Source organism: Protopterus annectens, chromosome 5.part0 (assembly GCF_019279795.1).
Source record: "Protopterus annectens isolate FY-2018-M chromosome 5.part0, PAN1.0, whole genome shotgun sequence".
NCBI classification, from domain to species: Eukaryota; Metazoa; Chordata; order Ceratodontiformes; family Protopteridae; genus Protopterus; species Protopterus annectens.
Window position 1 is genome coordinate 1,278,565,447 of NC_056735.1, and position 15,464 is coordinate 1,278,580,910.

A 15,464-nucleotide genomic window follows, 5' to 3' on the forward strand; every position below is an offset into this window, starting at 1 on the left:
CCTACCTCCACATTCCTATCAGGGAATCCTGCAGGAAATATCTCCGTTTCAGGGCAGGATCTCAACACTTTCAATTCTCTGCGCTTCCCTTTGGCTTATCTACTGCTCCCAGAGTTTTCACAAAATGTCTGGCTCCGGCCATTGCCTTTTGCAGACAAAGGAATATCCAGATTTACACACGCTTAGACTGTCTTATTCAGGCAGACAGCCAGGAAAAGCTGCTCAAGCACCTGGCCTTTGTAAAGACCCTACTAACCTCCCTAGGGTACACAATCAATGAAAAGAAATCCAAACAGGTGCCCACCCAAAGGATTATCTTCCTGGGAGCAAGCTTGGACACAGCATCCCAGATGGCATTCCTACACCTGAAAAACAAATTTTCCTGACAGCCTACTTCTGTCAACTAGCCAGCAGACCCCAGTTATCTGCAAGGAAGATCCTTCAAGCTCTGGCGTTCATGGCATCTTGCATACTCATCATTCCATATACCAGACTGCATATGAGATAACTTCAGTGGTACCTAAAAAGCCTTTGGTGTCAACACTGTCAAAACCTGGAGACTCCTGTACCTATAATTCCTTTTCTCAGAAAAGATTTTCTTTGGTGGGCAACAGCATGCTCCCACAATAAGGGACTACCTTTCTTACCACCCCCCGCCACCCAGACGCTCACCACAGAAGCATCAGACTATGCTTGGGGTGCATACCTGGATGGCAGGTGCATACAGGGCCAATGGAGCCTGCAGCAAAATTCTGTGCACATCAACCAAAAAGTGATGATTGCTGTCCAGCATGCCTTGATAGCTTTCAAGCCTCTTCTCTCCCCAGTGGCTCTCCTGATCTAAACAGACAACACCACTGTGATGTGGTATATCAACAAGCAGGGAGGGACTCACTCCTACCCTCTATGCAGGCTGCCCATGACCCTTTGGCACACAGCCTTTGCCATGCAACTGCACTTGTTAGCACAATTTCTACCAGGCTCTCTCAACTCTCTGGCAGACCACTTAAGCAGAAATCTTCTAGACCCACACGAGTGACAGCTCAACAGAAGAACCTCCACCCTAATAACTCAGAAATGGGGCACCCCGAAGGTCAACCTATTTGCCTCCCACACCAACCATCAGCTCAGCAAATTCTGCATCAGGGAGCATCACTGCATGGCTTGGAAAATGGATGCCCTGTCCTTCCCCTGGGTCAATCTATCGGTCAATGCGTTTCCTCCACTACCTCTCATTCCCAAGGTACTGCTCAAAATAAAGGAGGAAAAACCAGGGACAATTCTTATAGCTCCAGACTGGCCTCGCCAGCACTGGTACCCCTTGCTGCACAGCCTTATCCCCACAGCCACCATGGCATCTTCCTCAGATTCCAAACCTCCTGACCCAGAGGGAAGTGGAATTCATGCATCCCCAATTGCAGACACTCAGTTTGGCAGCTTGACTTATTCCCCAACCCTGGATCAATATGCCAACCTCAGTAAACAGGTTCTAGATGTTATACGTGAGGCCAGACACCCTAGCACTAGAAAGTCTTACACTGACAAATGGAAAAGGTTCTGCACCTGGATCCAGGTTAAGGGAGCCAGTACGGCACAGCCCTCCCTCCCTTTCATCCCAGATTACTTAGCTGACCTATTACACAGTGGCCTCTCTTTCTCCTCTATAAAAATTCATGCCTCTGCTCATTTTCCCATTGAGCAGCCCCTTTTCTCACACTCTTTAATTAAACAGTGCCTAAGAGGGGCTAGCAACTTGAGGCCTCCAAGAAGAGTGCCAACCCCAACTTGGGACCTTAACTTTGTGTTGGAAAAGCTCACCCTCCCCCCTTTCAAACCATTTCCTCTGCAGAGCTAAAATTTCTCTCCTGGAAGACAGCTTTCCTTCTTGCCAGCACTTCAGCCAGAAGAGTCTCCGAGCTGCAAGCTCTCATGGCTGTGGAACCCTTCATCATCTTTCATGCTGACAGTGTATCCCTCAGAACTAACTCATCCTTCATGCCCAAGGTGGTGTCCAGTGTCCCTCAACCAATCCATTCATTTGCCCACCTTTTTTCCTAATCCCCAGAACAAGGGGGAAAGGATCCTACACTCTCTAGATGTGCACAGACTGCTCAAATTCTATCTATACAGGACTAAATCCTTCAGAAAGTCTGAACAATTGCTGGTTAGCTTTGCTACAGGGGCAGAAGGCAAAGCCATCTCCAAACAAACCATTTCCAAATGGATAGCACACTGTATCCATTTCTGCTACAAACAGCATGGAAAGCCTCCCCCCAAGGGGGTCAGGACTCACTCCACTAGAGCAGCCTCCACCTCTGCAGCTTTCCTCAGAGGAGCCTCCACCAGGGACATCTTGGAGGTTGCCACCTGGACATCTGTTCACACTTTTACCAAACATTACCACCTGCCCTTTTATCAAATTTACCACCTGCCTCTCTTCTCCAAATCCAGAGTAGAGTTTGCCTCTGCAGTCTTGCAGGGCATCCTAGCCAGCCCTAGTTTCCTTGACTGCCTCCACCCATTTCCTCAGCTTTGGGAATCAATCCAGATGTGATTACTGCAACAGTGAAACAAAAAGATCATAGTACAGTTGTGTACACTTACCATAAATGCAGATGTTCGAGTGTATTCAGTGTTGTAGTCCTGGTTTCCCTCCCTCCATCTCCCTTTCTTCTCTTTCCTTACAAGGGACATATTGGTATTTATTTTCCACTGGTGGGGTTCTTCCACCAGAACATGGCTCCCACTTGGGGGACACTGACAAGTTAGGGCAAGAAAAACTGATGTAATGGCATTGGCTGCCTTACTTTATACTGCTGACGACCTGACATCAGTCCTGAAGCAACAGCAACCAATGCAGAAACACTAAGCCTCTGGTATTTGGGCTGGCCGAGGGCTACCCTGGCAGGGATAACCCAAATGTGATGACTGCAGCAGTGAATACACTCGAACATTTGCGTTTATGGTAAGTGTACACAACTGTACTTTCTGAACATCCCAGGGATCTTCCCAGGATTCTTTTGGAGATAGCGAGGGAAGATTGTAATGGTTGATGTCACCCACATGTCAGTGGAGGCCCACAGAACCATGACTTTAGGAATACCTTCACCTAGAAGCCTTACCAGGACTCCTGAAGAATTGTCCGATTGCTGCACTCTGGTGGCAGTTGGGTGGCACTTCTCTTCACCCAAAAGCCTGGCTGTCCAACAAAGATGTCTGGTTACAGATAATTATCACCAGAGGCTACTGCATTTCCATTTTCCCATCCCCCTCCAAAAGTATCAAAGAAATTAACCAACATAACACCCCATCAGAGAAAATAGGCAGCATGAGAAATTGAAAATCTGCTAACATAGTCTTCCAAAAGGTCCCACCAGGCCAAAAAGGGTTTGAAACTTATTTAAGATTCTTTTTAGTGCCAGAGTAGAGCGGGAGACCTCAGGCCCGTCTTGGATCCAAGCCATCTAAATCTGTTTTTTAAACACTAGAAGTTCCAAATGGTGACTGTTCAGTCCATACTTCTATACAGACAGACATGTCAGTACTCTGGTACATCATCAAACAGGGAGAAATCTGCTATTATTCCTTTTGTCAAGAAGTGATGAGAGTGCGGCAGTGTGCAATCTCTAATAGAAATGCACATTCTGTGGAAGTCCAGTGTGTTAGTGGACAGATTGAGCAAGTCTGTTCTGTTGCTTCATGAGTGGCAAAACAGATATTTTGTCAGTGGGGCCAACCAAGCTGAGTTCTCTTTGGTTCTCCCCACAACCTCAAATACAGCAGGTCCTCTGCCCTGATACCCCAGAGAGGGAATCAACAAGAGAGAATGTGATTCACAGTTGCCCCCACCCCACCTATCGGTTTCCTTTATGGATGCTCATCCAACCCCCCCCCCCCACACACACACACACACATATTCCAGACTTTCTACCGAAAGTATCCCAGTGGAAGAGCAAGGTCATCTTCATTGCAGATTTCTGGCCTTGACATGTGTGGTTTACCTTACTTTGGCCTCACTTAGTACACTCTTCTTGGGTTCTGGATCAATTCCCAGATCTCCTTTCCCATCCTTCCAGTCTGCCTCACCTAAACATTCAAGCCTTCAAGCTCACCACATGATTTCTCCACTTCCAACAATGGCTAGATAGCTCAGGCTGTCTTCTCAAGTTCTTCACATTCTCATGTCTTCCCAAAATGCTTCAAATTTGAAGATATGCACGTGCAAATGAAAAGGTTCTATGTTTGAGCCCATGAGAGACATTTGCATCCTTTCTCAGACCCCATTCCAGTCGTCCTAGACTTTCTTGCCTCAATTTTCCACAGTGGAGACAGTTATTTACATCTCCAACTTCCATATTGGCAAATATCATTGCTCCTTGGCCTCTCTCAGATTATGTAAAGCATTCCTTTAGGGTACCTTTCTTCTCAGACCCTTATTAAGGATCCCACTCCTCCTTGTGATCTTACAGTACTACTTCATGCCTTGACACAGTCACCCTTTCTACCAGCTGCCAAAGTGGACCTGAAATTTTAACATGGAAAACCATTTTTCTGCTTATCGTTACTTCAGCTAGATGAGTACAGAATTTTCCTGGTGCCAAAGAAAGAAGTAACTTTGGGACCAGTTCAAGACCTTTATTGTCTCAAACTTTATATCAAAGTTCAAAATGTTGTCCCTTCAATCCATGTTGCACCTCAAACCTCCTCTCTGTTTTTTTTGGTAACATTGGAATTAATAGATGCCTATCACATACTAATGCAGAATGATTTCAGCTGTTTTTGTAAGTTTTTCCTATTGTGAGCGTTCACTTTCAATTCTCTACATTGCACTTTGGATTATATACAGCACCAGGGTTGTTTACAAAATGTCTGTCACTAGTAATAGCTCATTACAAGTCACAAAACATACGCATCTTTTCATGTTTTAAAATCTGTCTTATGATTGCAGAGTCTTCTTCAAAATGTCAGGAATCTCTTGCTTGTCTGAGATTCCAGATTAACATTCCGAAATCCTGCCTCATTCCTTCTCACAGAATAGTTTTTCTAGGATACCCTCTGGATAACATCCCTCAAGAGAGCTTTTCTCTCTCTGGATAAAGTAGACTTCTACATAGAACATAAGATCATAGGAAGTTACTAGGCTATTGGCCCTGAGGCCCTTATAAACCTAGCCAAGAGTTTAGCCCACTTATAGACAAATTAGCACCTGATACCCCTGTCCAGCAAGGGACATGGGTAGAATCCCAGGGATATATTTTCTATTTCCCATCCAGTTATCCAGGTTGCGCTTAAAAAAGAGTAAAGCGGTACTCTGATTGATGTGGAGAGGGAGTCTGTTCCACAGATAGGGGAGTCTCTGGGTCACAAATCTGCCCTTCCAACAAGTCCTGTTGATGTCACAGACTAGGTTGAGACCGCATGTGCAGATTACTCAAGTGGAGCTTGACTTGCGGATATGCAGCAGTTCCATCAAGGCAGGGTCAGAGGTCGCCTTGTACGCCAGACAGAGATCACATCTGAGGAGTCTATATGAAGCAGAGTAGAGGGATAGGGCTTTTAGCCTATCTGTATATGGTAGATTTTTGAGGCCCTGGATTCTCCTGATGAGGAACCTCTGTGGTCTCTCCAGCTGCTGCGTGTACTTTGTGAGGTACATGCCAAATGGGGCATTGTACTCAATAATGGGCTTATAAGGGAAGAATACAGGGATGTTATGACCTCCTCCTTGTCCCTAGATGGGATACCCTTACTTATGAGGTGGGCCATATAGAAATCTTTCCGTACAGTGGAAACAACATGGTGTTCAAAAGTCAGGTTGCTATCAATCTGGCTGCCCAAATCCCTCACGAGTGACTGCGTGCTTAGGACATTGTTATTAATGTGATTATTTGTGGGGACGTCACTTTCTCCAAAGGGGATGATGATCCATTTTTTTTATTCAACTTGAGGCCATGTTTCTGGCACCAGTCATTTGTTTGGGTGAGACCCTCTTGGAGGATGTCCATGTCACTAGGGGAATTGATGACAACTCCCAGCTTGCAGTCATCTGCAAACTTGATCAGCCATAGCCCACTGGTTTTGGCCTGCACCTCAGAAAAGTATATCCCAAATAACAGAGATCCCAAGACTGAACCCTGGGGTACGCCACTCGATACGGGTCTACTGCTTGAGATCTGGCTTCCCCTATTTTGACTTAGTGGGTTCTATAAGTGAGCCAGTTAGCTGCCCATCTGGTAACATATGGATTGATGCCTAGTTGAGAGAGTTTATCTATTATGCCTGAGTGTGGAATAGTGTTGAAGGCTTTGGCCAGGTCAAGGTAGGTTGTGTGCACGGTCTTCCTCTCGTCCATGGCTTTGGTGACTCTCAAAAACATCGACCAAATTTAACAGACATGACCTCCCCTTGAAGAAGCCAAATTGTGTGGGATCGAGTGTTTGGAGGTTGACAGTCCTTGTTGAGGTGCATGATAATCCGTTCCATGGCCTTGCAGATCAGGCTAGTTAGGCTGATGGGTCTTTAATTTGCTGGATCGGTGGATGCTCCACTTTTGTGTAAAGGGATGACAGTGGCTGTCCTCCACTCAGCTGGGACAAAGCCTGTATCCATGCTTTGGTTGAATAGGGAGCGTAATGGTGCTGTAAGTTCCTGCCTGAGTTCATGTAGGATGCAGCCTGTGATGTCATCGGCTCTCATGAACCCTGTATTTTTTGTCTTTGAGAGAGCAGTGATGACCTGATGCAAGGGGAAGGGGGCAGGTACTGGGAATGTCCTTTTTTACTGATGGAGGGGACTGAGTGGTGGTGAAATTTTCACTGAATCTGTCAGCCAGCAAGTTTGCTATATCTATAGCATTTGTATATGTGGGGTCCTTGTCCACCAGTTCTGAACAGATCTGGGTGCTACCTTTGAGATTATGGATATATGTGCAGAACTCTGATTGTCTCTAGTACATGTGGCCAATTTGGACTCGAAGTTTGCTCTTATTTGCTTATTTAGGCTATGGAGAGATTGCTTCCAGTTGGACACCTGCTCCTTCTTGGTCCTGGACAGCAATTTTTTTTATTTTGTTATAGAGTTTGTTTATTACAGATGTCCACCAGACAGGTTTACTCTTCCTTGCGGAGAATGATTTAATCATGTCAGGTATTCCTGATTCCATGCATCTATATAAATGTTTGTATAGTAATTTGGTATAGTTTTGGATACTGGTGCCAGTTTTTAGAGATGGGGGAGGGGGCTGTGAAGCTGTTTATACCATCCCTCAGGAGGCTGTAATCAGCTTTGGAGAAGTTTGACCCTAGCTGGGGGGGGATGGTGACTTCTAACGTGACCGCTTTATGGTCGGATCTTACAAGGGAGGATGATACTGCAAGGATGCTGCAGTGGTTATTCATGTTGGTTAATACTAAGTCCAAGATATTATCACCTCTTATGGGGGTATCTACTAGCTTTTCCAAAGCATTTGCATTGAGAAAATCGAGGAATCTCTAGGCATTTGTGTTCTGGCATGAGTAGTTCTTCCAGTCTATATTTGGGTAGTTAGTCACCCAGGATCAGGGTAAAGGGTTGAATCTTGATAGATTTGAAGAGGGATGGATAGGCAGTTTGGGCATCTTGGGTCAGATTTGGGGACGGTAGCTAGCTATGATTTGTATAGGGGTCTTGTCAATGGTTAACTGCACCTGGAGTGTCTCCTGTGCATTATACTGTTTGACCAGCCTAGAGGTGTGTATGTCTTTAATATATATATTGAAACTCTACCTCCTTTGGCTTTACTACCCACAGTTTGGGATCTGAATGTACGCTAGGATGAGTAACCGGGTATGGCTGGAGTGTTCACCGCAGCTTTGAACCAGGTTTCTGTGACTGCTCAGATGTCAGCATTTTCCAGGGTTAAGAATGCTTGCAGTTCCTGATTTTCCAAATTTAACCTATGACTTCATCCAGGGAATTTCTAAGGATTCTAGGTTTTACGTCTTGATTATGATTTTCACAAATTCTTTGGAAAGGTTTCATATGAGGAAAATACAACGGTTCCTCAAATTTGGTTGGTCCCAGCATAAGCACCCTGTAGCTTTTAAGATCCCTATTCTGGAATTTGTACAGTAGTTGTGAGACCTGATATCACTCAGCCCTAGTCTTCCCTCATCAGTCTGTAAGAACAGATGTCTTTGACTTTATTTATGAAGCTGTTTCTATGGGCGTGAAAGTTCAAGGTCTGTGGAACAAACAAAACAGATCAAAGAAGAGATGTTGGTAGTAATGAACATTCTCTCAAGTTTCTAAATCATGTCTGATCTCCAGGACTTAGGTGATTACAGACACAGTGATGTTTTCAGGCTTCTTAGAGTTTGCCATAGCAAAACATTACTAGTGAGAAGTAGAGCAGGGCAAGGACAGACCGTCTTGAATGGAAACTGAACCTGGTGATCTTCCAGGAATTCATCCAGCTGGTGGGAATTTCTCATATAGATTTGTTTGTCTTTACTTATAGCAGACAACAAAAGAGAAAATGCTCCATGATTCCTTAAAGTTAGACCTGGAAGACCGCTCTCTTTTCATTTTCTTGGATGGGAATGTTCCTGTTTGCCTTTCTAGTAATATCTAGGGTCATTCTAAAGATCCAGAAGGACTTCCTAGAGATAATTCTGATGACCCCTTTTGGCCTAAGCAACAGAAAGATATTCATTGTTTTATCACTGCTGCCTGAGTGCACAAAGTGACAGCCAGCTTGCTAGCGTACAAGTCTTAAGGGCACCTTACACGTACCCAAACTGTTATCAACTTGACCAGACCTAAAGAAAGACAATAGTTTGGGCTTCAAGCCCTTGAGAGCTTTCTTATCAACAAAGAGTGCTCCTCTTGTGGGCTTTTGAGGACTGTCTGTTGACTATCTATTACTGGGCAGATATGTTGCCTTTGGAGGTGGAACCTCCCCTTTTTTTATGATGGAAACTTAACTTCAATAAAATACATTTTAAGCCAGGAAAAAATGCTTTAATAGATTGTCAGATTACTTTGTCACATTGCATTGTGAAGTTGACTTTTACCTTTGTGGAAAAAAGTGGTGAAAACAAAGTTTTCTCCTAACCAAAACGTATGTGAAATTACATTTGTGATGCTAAAGTGTTTAAAGTGCTTTTCACTGTTTTTTTTGGTGGATGAAAACTTTTTTTTTTAATGCATACCTGTTCCACTGACTACTGCTGTGAGTCTTCACCCGGCATCATGCATCATTTTCAACTTAAGCATAAACAATCTACCAGTTCCTCGGGTGTTCATCGTTCAAACTGCCTCACTGACATAGAGGTTATGTGCCTGCACAAACCCATACTGGCAGCTTTCCAGAGCTCAGAATCCCCTCCTCCAACTCTCTGTGAGAGGGGATAGGCTAAGCCCCCTCCCACCAGGCGAAGCCTAACCCATCACAGAATGTCAGTCATTCAGTCTTTTACTGCAGACTATATAGGACCACACAGAACTGCAGTGGTGGTGCTGCGGTAGCGTTGTCGCCTCATAACAAGACGTTGTCCCGTTCGATTCTCAGCTAGAGCGTCTTCTGTGTGGAGGCATACGTGAATGGGGCGTGCCTTCGTTGAAGATTGTGCATCAGGGCTGGTAACCCGGTACGTAAAAATCCACTACCAATCATTAGCGGACCGGAGTTCCACTGTGGCGACCCCTAACCGGGAAAAGCTGAAAGACACAAACAGTTGAGTCTCCTTAGCAACCTGCATTGATGGATTACAGCTTTCAGACTCAGATAAGATACCTTTGGGAGCTTCCCATCCTCTTTATTGTATACCAGATTCTTTCTATTTTATTATTAAAATACACGACACACACACACAAAACACACACACATATATGTATGTGTATATATATTTCTATGTATGTGTATGTATGTATATATATATATATATATATATATCTATACATATATACACACACACACACACACACACATTTATATTTGTGGTAAATTTATATTTTAGTACAAAACATTGAGAGCCAGCAGACTGTAGCATAAGGAATTTATTGCAAATACTAGCTCAAAAGCATAATAGAAAAGGGACAAAACAGACCAGTTTCGGCTGTAAAAATTACAAAGCCTTCTTCAGTGCAGTAAAGACATATACAGTTGTTCTCTTTTTTATAGGCAACCACTAGAAGAGGCTCCAAATTAGAGAATTAACCATACCAGTTAAAAGTGTTTGTTAAGCACTGTGGAAACAAACCCCCCCCTCCCCCCAGTTTGATAATCCATTTCTTCTCTTTATTATTTAGAATCTGATGCCAACCTGTTTTATTTGTTCTCTGTCCAACACTGTCTATCACAGTAAAGTTAAAGGATGCATTCATATGTACCTCATTGTGCTTGTCTAAAGCATTTGTAAGCTTCTTATGCCTGATGTCACTTAAATGTTCAAAAATTCTGAATTTTAAAGGTCTGGACGTTTGTTCCACATAAAATGCAGAACAGGTGCAGGTAGTCTGACATTTCACAAAAAAGAAAATATCAAATACTTGCCCAGTGATGTTCATCTTGCATACAGCTGCAGTCATAACAGATGGGTTCTCCTGCCGTCAGGCGGGTCCTCGGTCGGCCGAATTCCAAAGTCTAGGTCCAGCGTCAGTTGTCGTTACTTCTTCCCTGACGTCAGTGCGACAGGGGTATAAAAGAACCAGCCGACGCCATTTTCTTCAGTCTTTCTTGCCGCGCAGTGCCCGAAGCAGAAGCAGTTCGCAAGTGCCGGCCGGCCAGCTCCTGAGATTACGAATATTTTTCAACCGAAGACTTCTTGAAAGCTAAGTACCCCATTGGGGAAACTTTTCTTGCCTCAGACCGATGTCAGACAAAGTTAATAATTGCATTTCATGTGGGAAGCAAATACCGCATAAGGATTTCCATTCCCTCTGTATACCTTGCTTAGGCCCAGACCACGACATCTCGGCCTTTCGTTTTTGTGCTACATTCAACAGACGCACTATTAAGTGTCGGGTGGAGTTCGCCCAACACTATTTTGGCAAAAAGTTTAATTACAACATGTCGTCGGATACTCTGACTCCAATTTTGAGTAAACGACATAAAGATAAGGACCGACATATGAGGTCCGTGACTTCTACCAACACCACGCTAAAGCCGACTACATGTGCTCCGGTTCTCAGCGAGGCGCATACGAAGCCCCTGACTACCGATGACACTTCATTAGCGGTGTCTTCTGTGCCCGAGGTCGCAGGCTCTTCTGCCCTCACCCCGACTACAGATACCAAAGTCACTCTTGGCGGGGAAAATCAGAGTTCAGACAGGCCTGCCACCTCTCAAGGTGTCTTCAGGCCTTCTTCTTCTTTTTCCATTAAGGCTTACACTAAATCTAAAGCAGCCATGTATCCTAAAAGACAAGCTCCACAGGGCCCCTCTCAAGGCCCCATGCCTAAAAAGCAGATGCTCAAAATGGCTGAGGATTTGATTACTTTTAACAGGGGTTCTCAACCCCCCTCGGACAAAAGGCTCAGAGTGGAGAAAGAATACCCTTCCTCAGACCAGGCCTCCATTACTTCAGAACATTCTGAGGACCAGGAACATTCTTACTCCCCTTTCGAAGATTCTGATGCAGAGGAGTCCATTCCCTCTGTCTCCCCCCCTGAGGATTACTCTTTTGGGGAAACCTTGCATACCTTGAGGGAACACTTCCACTGGGAAGGCCAAGAGTACTCAGACTCCAAGAAGAGGCTCAGGGATTTTCTCTTGCTCCCTCAGCACAGGCCTCTGACTATACCTCCTGTCTTAGACATACTAGATGATGTGTATTCAGAGGCCAGCCTTAACTCAGATTCTGTACCTCCAGCTCCAGTCAAGCCTGACAGGTATTACCGGGTTCCTGATTCACACCAATTCCTATACAAAAGCCATGCGGCTGACCCAGAAACTATTTCACAGGGTCCCAAGGGAATTAAGGCCTCCACTGCCAAAAATCCATTACCTTCAGAGATAGATTCCAGATCTTTAGAAAGGTGAGGGAAAAAGGTATACACCTCGGCCACTTTAACCATGAGGGCATTAAACTGTCAGTTCCATATGTTAAAGTATCAACAGTTTTTGTTATCTCAGTTGAAAAGCAAGATGTCACAACCTGAACAACCAGACTTGAAGGAGTTGCAGGATTTGTTGCATAGTGCAGAGCAAGTGGGTAAACATACCTTGCAATGTGGTTTTGATGCTTTGTAGAGCTGCTGTTACAGGATCATAGACATGCTTGGCTCAAAGAGCAAACCTTACCAGATCATGTCAAAGCTAAATTACTAGATGCACCTCTTCAAAAAGATGTATTGTTTGGTGTTAAAGCTGAGGAGGTATTAAAGAAAATGGAGGAAAAGGCAAAATCAATGCAAACAGTTAAAGATTTCCTACAGATACAACCGCCACGTTTCAGTAGAAATTGGCCTTCAAAAAATTGGTCCTTTCCAGTCACGGACAGACCTCAAAGAGGTAGATACAGGCGCCCGAGAGGTAGAGGGCAGTCTCAAGGATCATTTAGAGGCAGACAATGGCAAACACCTACACCAAGAGGGGGTGAGGATAGTTCACAGCCATTCAGAAAGCAGACCCAATGACTTCCCCCTTTGCATGCCAAGCAAGGCTCAAATGGCAGCACCTTTAGGCAGAAAACTGGCATTATTTTCGAAAAATTGGCATATTGTCACAAAAGACAAATGGATCCTGGACATTATAGACAGAGGCTACAGATTCCACTTTCACACCCTTCCAAAAATGAGAGGCATGCCAAACCTGCCACACAATCAAAGGGCAGAGGCACAAAAACAAATTTCAGATCTCATGGACATGAAAGCTATTCAAGAGGTACCTGCACAAGAACCGGGTCAAGGTTTTTATTCCAGACTATTCCTGGTACCAAGGTAGGGCATAAATTGGAGACCTATTTTGGACCTATCCATCCTAAACACATATTTACTCGTACCAAAGTTCAAGATGCTCACATTACAGCAGCTTCTTCCCATGCTGGGCAAGGAGTCTTGGCTGGTTAATGTTGGACCTCAAGGAGGCATACCTGCATGTCCCAATCAGACAAGATTGCAGAAGATACCTCAGATTTCTTGCAGGTTCATCCCATTATCAATTCTCTGCATTGCCCTTTGGCTTATCTACTGCGCCCAGAGTGTTCACGAAATGCCTGGCATCAGTATTTGCCTTCTGCAGACTTCAAGGGATACAAATATACCCATATCTGGATGACTGCCTGATCCAAGCGGACAGCAAACACACTCTTCTGAAACACATGGCGTTTATAATAATGTTGTTGAAATCTCTGGGATACACAGTCAACAAAAAGAAGTCAAGACTAATACCCTCTCAAACAATAATTTTCCTGGGTGCCAGCTTGGATACAAACACCCAGATGGCTTACCTCACGCCAGAGAAACAAGGGCAATTAACTCAATACTTCAGAAAACTGGCAACCTTTACCAGGCTGACTGCAAGGAAAATCCTGCAGGCTCTGGGATTCATGGCATCTTGCATCCTGCTAATCCCATGTGCAAAGCTGCATATGAGGAAACTTCAATGGTACCTAAAAAACTTATGGTCTCAACACAGCCACAGTTTGGAAGCAATCATACCACTGATTCCATGTCTTCAAAAGGAATTTCTGTGGTGGACTCAAGCATGCCAAAGAAACATAGGTCTCCCATTCTGCAAGCCTCAAGCAAATCAAGTCATCACAACAGACGCCGGACTACGCCTGGGCGACATGACAGATCGGTGCATTCAGGGCAAATGGTCACAAAAAGAAAAGCACCTACACATCAATCAAAAGGAAATGCTAGCAGTAATAAATGCTATTATGGCTTTCAAAGACCTACTGCATCCAGGACAGCTATTGATAAGAACAGACAACACCACAGTGATGTGGTACATAAACAAACAGGGAGGAACTCATTCATATCCCCTTTGGAACACGGCTCTGGAATTGCAAATCCAACTTCAAGCACAATTCCTGCCAGGGGAGGAAAACACACTGGCAGACAACCTGAGCAGAAATATAACAGATCCACACGAATGGAAGTTGCATCCTCAAGTTTTTACAATGATAATTCAAGCATGGGGAAGGCCAGACGTAGATCTCTTTGCCACCCACAGAAATTACCAATTGACAAAATTCTGCTCAAGGACCTTTCATCCACAGGCCTGGAAAGTGGACGCACTCTCTTTCAGTTGGACAACAATGACAGGTTTATGCCTTTCCACCTCTTCCACTACTGGCCAAAGTTCTATTAAAAGCCAGAGCAGACAGACCAAAGATGATTCTCATTGCAAGAAATAGTGTCTGGAATCGCAGCAATAGGGCAACACACAAAATATACCACAGTAGTCACAGGAAAAAAGACTTAGATTTAATGAAGCGCTTTTCGTCTGTGATATACACAGACTTCCTCAGACAAAAAGTATTACAAAATACATTTAACAAACCAGCAGCTTAAATATACAGCAGTGTTGATTCAAAAGATCATTAACCAATCAGGCACGCCTTGAAACATGAGTGAAATTTAAAGTTAAAACACTTTCTTAAATTAATTCACTCACATTATGTTAACATTAAAAATAAAAATAAAAATAAAAAGAAGAATAACCAATCCTAAAAACCAGCCAGTCATTAGTCTATCATCTAAAAATCATCTAAAAAGCACTAGCCACTACCTAAAAGATACAGGTGCGAGTCACACAACAATAGTAATAAATCACAAACTCAAACTCACCTGTACACCTACTTCTAGAGGCATCCGAATTGCGATGGCAAATAAGACTAAATGCCTACGCTCTACCAGGTCTTAATGAAGGCTGCTCTATCAGCAGCCTTCTTAAACTTAAGAATCTGGTTAGATAATGTGTTTTCTTGCACCTATGAGTTTGTAATTTATTACTAATTTATTACTATTGTTGTGTGACTCGCACCTGTATCTTTTAGGTAGTGGCTAGTGCTTTTTAGATGATTTTTAGATGATAGACTAATGACTGGCTGGTTTTTAGGATTGGTTATTCTTCTTTTTATTTTTATTTTTAATGTTAACATAATGTGAGTGAATTAATTTAAGAAAGTGTTTTAACTTTAAATTTCACTCATGTTTCAAGGCGTGCCTGATTGGTTAATGATCTTTTGAATCAACACTGCTGTATATTTAAGCTGCTGGTTTGTTAAATGTATTTTGTAATACTTTTTGTCTGAGGAAGTCTGTGTATATCACAGATGAAAAGCGCTTCTTTCCTGTGACTACTGTGGTATATTTTGTGTGTTGCCCTATTGCTGCGATTCCAGACACTATTTCTTGGTTTGTGGTATTTAGAATTTGGATGATTCTCATTGCTCCAGACTGGCTAAGACAACACTGGTACCCTCTCCTGAGGAGCCTGACGCATTCCCCACCATGGATCCTGCCTCTAATGC

General features: G+C 43.7%; 1 protein-coding gene across 2 annotated transcripts in view; it reads left to right on the forward strand.

The window, feature by feature from the left end:
* Positions 1-15,464, forward strand: part of CIP2A (cellular inhibitor of PP2A) — a 2,713,480-nt gene that overhangs the window by 2,243,523 nt on the left and 454,493 nt on the right. The gene's annotated exons all lie outside the window — the stretch shown is intronic.